We start from the raw sequence: 10,352 nt of genomic DNA on the forward strand, positions 1-10,352 counted from the left end.
TCTCTCAAAATAAATAAATAAACCTAAAATAATAATAATAATAATAATAATAATAATAAACCTCCAGAGAAACACCTACATCAATGTTTGGCCACATGTCTGGGTACTGTGGCCTAGCCAAGATGACACATAAGGTGACCATCAGGTCCCAGTGGAAAGAAAGCCCAGAGTGTTTGACAGGCCCCTCCCTACGGTGGCTCTGAACTCCCTAGCCCCATAAGTCTGCCAGAAACATTGATAAGTTTCTTAGTCTCTTAGTTACTGCTTCTTGCTCAACTTCTTTTTTTTTTTTTTTAAGATTTTATTTTTAAGTAATCTCTTCACCCAACATGGGGCTTGAACTCACAACCCTGAGATCGAGAGTCGCATGTTCTTCCAACTGAGCCAGCTAGGCACATTGCTTTTTGATCAACAACAACTTCTTCTTCTTCTTCTTCTTCTTCTTCTTCTTCTTCTTCTTCTTCTTCTTCTTCTTTTTAATTTGAGAGAGAGAGAGAAAGAGAGATAGAGCACGCTTGCGAGCCAAGGAAATGGTCAGAGAGAAAGAGAGAGAATCTTAAGCAGGCTCCATGCTCAGCACAGAACCTGATGCAGGGCTTGATCCCACGATCCTGGGATCATGACCTGAGCCAAAATCAAGAGTCGAACACTCAACCAACTGAGCCACTTCTTGGTCTCTTCCTTGTGCTGCTCTAACATGGAAGGATGTCTCCAGAGGAAGATGGCACAGAATATCAGATTTGCCCAAATGAGATTCCTCTCTCTAGAAGACTGGCCTTTTATGTCCTACCTGCTTTGGTAGTTCTGGGTGACTACAAACAGGTATGTTTTCATAGTTTATTTTAGTGGGAGGATCACTGAGATGCTGAAAAGGGCATTTTATGAAATCCAACTCCCAATGAATAGCTCTTAAACCTAGAATGGAGCAATATGTCCTTAAGATGAAAAATAATGCAAATTATATTGAATAATACTAGAGTAGGGTCCTCAGTGTTGTATTGGGAAAGAAGATGCTTCAATATTACCTGTGTAGCTAACAAAGCACAGTCACCTGGATCCCCCCTCAGACGTAATGAACCAAAACCTGTGAAGGTTGGAGGGGATGGGTTAAGAACACTGAAGTAGACACATTTTCATTAAAGACAAGAATGCCATTTGTAAGGGCAAAACATTAAACATTGTTCTGAAAGTTCTAAATAGTGTAATAAAAATAAGAAAATAAATCAAAGGTAGAGATATTGGTTGAAATATTTTCAGACGATAGATTATCTACCTAGGAAAGAAAAACTTCAAACTAATGAGTTTAAGATGACTAGATAATGTGTGTATAATATATATGTGTACATAATAAAATGTTTATATTTCCTATACGTCAGTAATGAGTTGGAAAATATAACAAAAATATATGGGGCACCAGGATGGCTCAGTCAGTTAAGCGTCTGGCTTTGGCTCAGGTCATGATCTCAAGGTGTGTGAGTTCGAGGCCCGATAGGGCTTTGTGTTGACAGCTCAGAGCCTGGAGCCTGCTTGGGATTCTGTGTCTCCCTCTCTCTCTGCCCCTCCCCAACTCATTCTCTCTCTCCCTCTCTCTCTCTCTTTCTCAAAAATAAATAAGCATTAAAAAGGAAATATGACAAAAATGTTAATGTAGTAGCAAATAGGGGTGCCTGGGTGACTGAGTCAGTCAAGCGTTCGACTTCACCTTAGGTTGTGGTCTCTCAGTTTGTGGGTTCAAGCCCCTCGTAGGGCTCGCTGCTGTCAGCGTGGGGCCCACTTGAGATCCTGTGTCCCCCGTCTTTGCCCCTCCCCTGCTTGTTCTCTCTTCCTCTCAAAAATAAAATAAACATTTAAAAAATACATATACAGATAGTAGCAAATAAAAATACAAAAACCTAGTTAAGAAAAACAGAACTGTGCAGGACCTATATGATGAAATCTTGGTGATGTTATTGAGGAAGATAAAGAAAGTTTTGAATAGGTGGAAAGACATAAGTGGAAAGTCCAACAGTATAAAGATATAAACAGTATATAAATTAGTATAAAATTCAGTGTAATTCCAGTTAGGATCTCAAATTTTTTAGGGGGGATTTGGTGAAAGAATTTCACAAAATGGTTTTAAAGTTTTTCTGGAAGAACAAATAAACAGTAATAACCAAGAAATATTTGAAAGAGAGTAACAATGCAATATTTATTTCTGCATATATTAAAACCTAGAGCTGAATGAAATAAGTCATACAGAGAAAGACAGATACCATATGTTTTCAATCTTATGTGGATCCTGAGAAACTTAACAGAAGACCATGGGGAGGGGAAGGAAAAAAAAAGTTAAAGAGGGAGAGAGCCAAACCATAAGAGACTCTTAAAAACTGAGAATAAACTGAGGGTTGATGGGGGGTGGGAGGGAGGGGAGGGTGGGTGATGGGCATTGAGGAGGGCACCTGTTGGGAGGAGCACTGGGTGTTGTATGGAAACCAATTTGACAATAAATTTCATATTAAAAAAAAAAAAACAAAAAAACCTCCCACTGGTTTAAATTAAAAAAACAAAAACAAAAAAACCCCTAGAGCTGTATTTGAAATGGTGAGATACAGGGATGCCTGGGTGGCTCAGTTGGTTGTGCATCTGGCTCTTGATTTTAACTCAGGTCATAATCCTGTAGTCATGGATTGAGCCCCGCATCAGGAGTGTGGGCCCTGCTTGAGATTCTCTCCCTCTGCCTCTCTCCCACACTTGCACGCTCTCTCTCTTTCTCGAAAAAGAACAAACAAACAAACAAATAAAGTGGTGAGGTGCTAACGCAGAAATAAGTAGGCAGATAAAGGAAGAAAGCAGAGTGCAGAAAGAGAACATTTCAAATCACGGAGATGGTGTTGACTGGTTTGTAAGTGATACTGACTAGTTAACAAATAGTGTTGGGTAGTAGCTGTTGGGGGAACAGAGAAGACAGGAAAGTCTGAACCTATCTCATAGTTTATATTAGAATAGATTTCAGTGGGATTCAGTAGAAGTTTCAGTATATGATACGAAATAACAAAAGCGTCAGAATAAAATGTAGCTGAATATTTACATAATTATGAGTTGAGGAATGATTTCTTTAAACATGGCCCAAAGGTACATACCATGAAGGGTAAGGCAGATATTTTTATGTCGGAAGTTAAAACTTTATCGGAGTAGTGTTTATCTTGGGAGGATTATTGACTGTGAGAAGTTACATGAAAATCTGATTTGGGTATGGTTACGTGGGTGTAAAGACTCACTGCACACTTAAAATTCACTTGTCTGTATGTGTGTTACTCTTCAATTAAAAAAAATTTAAGTAAAACTTCTGGTTGGAAAATATCAAGAAAATAATTTTTGAAAAAATGATAAACTAAGAATAAATATTTGCAACATTCACAATATACAAAAGGTTAATTAATATCTCTAATATGTAGTTATTGTAAATCAATAAGAAAAGATTAAACACCCTAATAACAATTAAAAATGCACAAAACCTAATACATATTGACAATAAACAAGAAAAGATGTGTAGCTCATTGATAACCAAATAAATGTAAATTTAAACCCAAGATAGCATTATTTTTTACCTATTAGATTGCAAAGATTAAAAGGTTTGATGCTCTTTAGCTAGGTTGTAAGCAAATGAGCACTCTTGGGGCACCTGGGTGGCTCAGTTGGTTAAGCGTCTCACTTTGGCTCAGGTCATGATCTTACAGTCTGTGTGTTCAAGCCCTGCGTCGGGCTCTGTGCTGACAGCTCAGAGCCTGGAGCCTGCTTTGGATTCTGTGTCCCCCTCTCCCTCTGCCCTTCCTCTGCTCACACTCTGTCTCTCTCTCAAAAGTGAATAAACATTAAAAAAATTAAAAAAAAAAAGGAAATGAGCACTCTTGTACTTGAGTGGGAGAATAAATTGCAATTACTTTCTGGAGGTCTGGCTTAGCAAAATGATTTCTTTTTTATTTTTTATTTTATTTATTTGTTTAATTTACATTCAAGTTAGTATATAGTGCAACAATGATTTCAGGAGTAGATTCCTTAGTGCCCCTCACCCATTTAGCCCATCTCCCTTCCCACAACCTTCCAGCAACCCTCTGTTCTAAATATTTATGAGTCTCTTGTGTTTTGTCCCCCTCCCTGTTTTTATATTACTTTTGTTTCCCTTCCCTTATGTTCATCTGTTTTGTATCTTAAAGTCCTCATATGAGTGAAGTCATATGATATTTGTCTTTCTCCGACTAATTTCGCTTAGCATAATACTCTCTAGTTCCATCCACGTGGTTGCAAATGGCAAGATTTCATTCTTTTTGATTGCCGAATAATACTCCATTGTATATATGTACCACATCTTCTTTATCCATTCATCCATCGATGGACATTTGGGCTCTTTCCATACTTTGGCTATTGTTGATAGTGCTGCTATAAACATTGAGGTGCGTGTGTCCCTTCGAAACAACATACCTGTATCCCTTGGATAAATACCTAGTAGTGCAATTGCTGGGTCGTAGGGTAGTTCTATTTTTAGTTTTTTGAGGAACCCGCATACTGTTTTCCAGAGTGGCTGCACCAGCTTGCGTTGCCACCAACAATTCAAAAGAGATGCTCTCTCTCTGGATCCTTGCCAACATCTGTTGTTGCCTGAGTTGTTAATGTTAGCCATTCTGACAGGTGTGAGGTGATATCTCATTGTGGTTTTGATTTGTATTTCCATGATGATGTTGAGCAGCAAAATGATTTATAATTAAAATGTGCATTCTACTTGACCAAGAAATTTCTCCTTTTGGAATGATCCAAGGAGATAACCCCACAGGTACACAAGCATAAGTAAAAACATACTTATTGCAGTATTGTTTATAATAATGACAGATTGGAAACTAGTTAGACAGCCAGTCAGAAAAGGACTGGTTCAAGAAATACATTGAAATATATACAGCCAGTAAAATAGATGTTGCTGAAAATATATATACCTATGGACACAGAAAAAAGAAATTCCAAGACATCGTGTTAGGTAATAAAAGTGGGATTTGCTTATTTCTTCATGTAACAGATATTTATTGACTGCCCACATATGTCAGGCCTTCCTCTAGTCACAAGGGATACAGCAGTGAGAGAAAAAAAGTAAAAGCAATTACTGCCTTCCTGGATCTAATATTCTAGTGGCAAATGAAAAATAATAAAAACTGAAATAAATTATGTAGTTATAAAGCAGCATGTACAGTACAATAGCATTTTTCTAAATGTGTATTTGTATTGAAAATGTCTGCAAAGAGTTTAATTCATAGTGGCTTTCTGCATGGTGGGGATTTTCATTTTCCACTTCATACTTTTTTTCCCCCTGAAATGTTTTGAGTGAGTATTCCTTTTTAATCAGAAGAAAAGAAATGAATTTCTAGTTTGACAAAAAGAAAATGGCAAAAGAGTGTCTGAATAAATTATATTTGCTATTTCCTTCCCCACAAGAAATGAAAAGATCAACAACTCCCAAGTGGAAGAAACTTTTTGACATTAGAAAGAAGTGCTCAGTTACCTATCAAAGCCACAGTGATATGGACCAACATTGCTGCTGGGAATGCAAAATGGGTACAGCCATTGTGGAAGGTTGTTTGGAAGTTTCTTACAAAACTAAACACACCCTCACTGTATCATCCTGCAGTCACCACTTGGTATACAAATGGGTTGAAAATTCATGTCTATACAAATACCTGCTCAAGGATGTTTGGAACAACTTTAAACAGCATCTAAGATGTCCTCCAGTGGGTGATTGGATAAATAAACTTGTGTGTCCATCCAGACAGTGGGGCTGTTATTCCTTACTAAAGGTAAATGGGCTATCAAACCATAAAAAGACATGAAGCAACCTTGAATGCATATGATTAAGTGAAAAAAGCCAATCTAAAAAAGATTCACAAAAATAAAATAAAAAATCAAAAGGCTACGTAGTGTGTGATGCCAACTATATGACATTCTGGAAAATCAAAACTATGGAGACAATGAAACAATCAGTGACTGCCAGGAGTTGGAGTGGGTGAATAGGGATGAATGGCTGGAACACAGAGGATTTTTAGGACAGCAAAACTATTCTGTATGACACTGTAATGATGGATACATGTCATCAGACATTTGTCAAAACATATGAAAGGCACAGCATCAAAAGTGAACTCTAATATAAACTATGGTCTTTGGGCAATAATAACATGTCAGTGTATGGTCATCGGTTGTAACAAATGTACCAATCTGGTTGGGGATGTTGACAGTGGGGGAGGCTATGTGTGTGGAGGGGTAGGGCATATATGGTAAATCAATGTACTTTCTGCTCAATTTTTCTGTAAGCCTAAAACTACTCCCCAAAATAAATAAATATTTGTTATTATTATTATTATTATTATTATTATTTGGAAGACACAAGAGATATCACCTCACACCCATTAGGATGGCTGCTATCAAAAAATGTGGAGAAGGGGCGCCTGGGTGGCGCAGTCGGTTAAGCGTCCGACTTCAGCCAGGTCACGATCTCGCGGTCTGTGAGTTCGAGCCCCGCGTCAGGCTCTGGGCTGATGGCTCAGAGCCTGGAGCCTGTTTCTGATTCTGTGTCTCCCTCTCTCTCTGCCCCTCCCCCGTTCATGCTCTGTCTCTCTCTGTCCCAAAAATAAATAAAAAACGTTGAAAAAAAATGTGGAGAAATCGGAACACTTGTACACTGTTGGTGGGAATGTAAAGTGGTGTAGCTGCTGTGGTACACACTGTGGTTGTTCCTGAAACAAACAAAATAGAATTACCATGTGATCCAGCAATGCCACTTCTGGATATATGCCCCAAAGAATTGAAAGCAGTGTCTTGAGGAGGTATTTGTACATTCTTGTTCATAGCAGCATTACTCACAGTAGACAAGAGGTAAAGATAAACCAAGTGTCCTTCAATGGATGAATGAATGAATAAATGTGATATGTACATGCAATGGAATATTACTCGGCCTTAAAAAGGAAGGAAATTCTGACCCATGCTACAACATGGATGAACCTTGAGGACATTATGCGAAGTAAAATGAGCCAGTCACAAAACGACAAATACTGTATGATACCACTTACATCAGATACCCAGGGTCGTCAAAGTCACATGAACAGAAAATAGAAGGGTGGTTGCCAGAGACTAGAGAAAGTTGTTGTTTCATGGGTACAGAGCTTTATTTTTGCAAGATGAAAACGTCGTGGACATCATTTGCACAGTAAAGTGAATATACTTAACATTACTAAACTATACAGTTAAAAATGGTTAAGATGGTACACTTTATGTTATGTATAGTTTACCACAACTAAAAATAAAATAATGAATTAAAAAAAAAACAAAAGAAGCACCCAGCTTTCCTGAGAATGTTATGAAATACAGACAACAAAAAGAAAAGATCTATTAAAGAAACACCAATAAGGTGCATGCTGCCAGACAAAATCAAAAGGCAAATGTTAAACTGGAAGGAAGATACATATTTGCAACCGATGGGATAGGCTAAAGGCTAATCGTAATCACTGATGCAATGTACCAAGAACTCTTATAACTCAAGAAGATTAAAGTGAACCATCCAATGGAAAAATAGACAGACATGAACCAGCCATTCTCAGAAAGACCAAAAAAGAAAAAAGTTAATAAATGCCACATGAGTTCATTGTCATTAGTTATTAAAAAATTTTACATTTTAATTTTAGAACAAGAAGGTGCCAGGGCACCTGGCTGGCTCAGTCAGTAGAGCATGCCACTCTTGATCTCAGGGTTGGGAGTTCAAAACCCCACATTGGGCATAGAACCTACTTAAAAAAATAAAAAATAAAACAAGAAGGTGCTAAGTTTCTCCTTTTGGATTGGGAAAAATTTGAAAGATGGTTCTTTAGGGCACAAGGAGATCCAGAGAGGCTCAGCTGGACAACTATCCACTAACGCAAACAAGATGCAAACATCTATTTCCAATTTTTCTTTAAAAAAGAAAAAAACATTGTATTACTTTTATAAGCAGGCGGGAAAACAATTCTAAGCTGAAGAGTCATAGGAAGATTAGCATGTTTCCAAATGTAATAAACAAATATAATGGACCAAAAAAATAATTGAAAAACATCATTGATACTCAGTGTCTGGTGTGTGAAGAAGAAAGTGGTCTCAGACACTCTTGGCAGGAGTGTAAACTTGTCCAACCTTCTCAGAAAACAGTTTTGCAGTTTCCACCAATATTTCAAATGTTCTTGTCTAATCAAATAATTCTGCTTTAAGAAAATCATCACATAGATACACACACACATGAAAGCACATAAAGTTTTATTAATTTCGGCGATGTTTATGTAAGTAAGAAATTGGAAATGACCCAAGAGCCCATCAATAGGATATGTTTAAATAATTTATAATATATCCCTACTGCAGAAAACTATGCTAACATTTAAAAAATTACCTGAACTGATTTGGAAAGACACCCAAGAATATTAAGAGAACATGGCAAGTTTCAGAACAATTGTAAAGGGGCACCTGGGTGGCTCAGTCGGTTGAACCTCTGACCTTGGCTGGGGTCATGGTCTCCCAGTTTGTGAGTTCAAGCCCCACATCAGGATCACTGCTTCAGAGTAGAGCCCGCTTCTGATCTTCTGTCCTCCTCTCTCTCTGCCCCCACCCTCAAAAAAATAAAAAATAAAAACAAAAATTAAAAAATTTTCTTAAAGAATAGTTGTAAAAACATGTTGTAATTCTATTTTTATGAAGTAATATAAAAATATAGAAAAATCTAAAAAAAATTAGCAGGAATACACATCATACTGTTAACTGTGGTCATCTCTGATTCAGGTCTGAGATTGCAAGAGATGTTTACTTTCTAAAATACACATTTTTGTACTCTTGAGGTTTTTTGCATTGATTCTTGAAACGAGGGGTAAAAAACAAATCTTCAGGGTGGGTTTCCTCATACTACAAAAAATTGAGTACCTCCAGTACCTGGTCTAGCCTCCTGCCTCCCATACCCCTCCTTCTCTCAATCAAAGTCAAGGCAGACTGCACCTCCCTAAGAATTTTCTAAGAGCTTCAATTTATTCAGATAGCATTCCTTTGTGATCTCTGGGCTCTTTGGACCCTGAATCACAACAAACCCCTTTGGATCATAGACTCTTTATTGTTTATCAGCTGACTGTGCCAACAAGGTGTGAATGTCTGGCCTCAGTGCTAAATGCTTAGAAGGAAACAGAGCCAACCCTGACACTGCAAAGGGAAACGATGCCCCCTTTAGATTCCTGATAAGGGTGAGAGAGACTACTGCCCTGTCCCCACCCAAGGAGGGAAACTCGGAAGAGGAGCTCACGACCTGGGCATTAGCTCTCAGCTGCCTCGGCCAGTGAGGACTGACAGCACTCTGTCCCTGCTGGACAGCTCCCACTTTATCCGCTGCCTTGCATGCCCCATCCTCTAGTGAGGGCTTTTCCAGGAACCTGAAAGGCTCGGGAAAACTTCCCATGGGGCCTGGAGTTTAGACTTCACACTAAGCACTCAGTTTAATTGTCAAAAGGTAAGTATACCTCATGATGGCTGCAGTCTCCCTTCTCCACAGAGGACAATCACAAGCCCTCAAGTCAAGCCTTCCTTAACCTATCCTCTGGTTTTTTTTTTTCCCCTCCATATCTACACTTCTGTTAATCCTCAGTTAATGAGGAAGACAGACCTGCATCAGGCCATTGCACCAGGTCACCCAAAACCATGTAGAACTCCCATACGATGTCCCCAGAGTGGGTGCAGTTGTGCCCGTCTGTATAGCTAAAAGCTGAAGGAAAATGCCATTCATACCTGGAAGAGAAATCCTGTGTGCCCTGCTCACCTGCTGCCCACCCCCCACAAGCTCCTTAGTCTTGGGCTGAGTCACCAGGTGGGGGTGGGGGAATGTTCCCGGGGACGCCTTAAGCAGGTATTTGATGCACGCTTCTTCTGATGAAGGGTAGGTATCCTGGGCACCCCAGAGTTTCTGATTCCATCCATTTGGGTGAAGCATGAGAATGTGCATTTGTAACGGATTACCCAGTCATGCTGGCACTGCCCTCCAGTCAGGCTGGGGCACTTGGGAATCACTGGGTTTGAAGATGGGGCAGAATCAGGAAGCTGTGTCAGGACCAGAGCCTGAAGCAGAGGGGGGCCAGCAAGGGTGGGAGGGAGCCAGCAGAGCTGAGGGACATCTCCGAAGGGAGGGCCACCGGGAAGGGAGCCCAGTTGGCTGCAGAGCATGAGGTGGGGTGTCTAGACTGACTTGGGGTTTCTTGCCTGAAGGACCAAAGGGGAAGATTGTGAGGTAGGGAACCCAGGAGGCAGAGTAGCGTGAAGGGAGGGGATAGGGGTTCAGGTTTGGA

General features: G+C 39.4%; 1 protein-coding gene across 3 annotated transcripts in view; it reads left to right on the forward strand.

The window, feature by feature from the left end:
• The window catches only part of LOC115510725 (STAM binding protein), a 50,335-nt gene extending 43,984 nt beyond the window's left edge, over positions 1–6,351 (forward strand). The window contains exon 13 of one of the 3 annotated variants that reach the window (XR_004343415.1): positions 5,458–6,351. The gene's annotated coding sequence lies outside the window, so the exon portion shown is untranslated. Of the gene's footprint in view, positions 1–704; positions 1,137–5,457 lie in introns of those variants that run through there. The other 2 variants (XR_004343413.1, XR_004343414.1) reach the window with 2 other exon arrangements.
• Positions 6,352–10,352: the final 4,001 nt, after the last annotated feature.

Source organism: Lynx canadensis, chromosome A3, assembly GCF_007474595.2.
Source record: "Lynx canadensis isolate LIC74 chromosome A3, mLynCan4.pri.v2, whole genome shotgun sequence".
NCBI classification, from domain to species: domain Eukaryota; kingdom Metazoa; phylum Chordata; class Mammalia; order Carnivora; family Felidae; genus Lynx; species Lynx canadensis.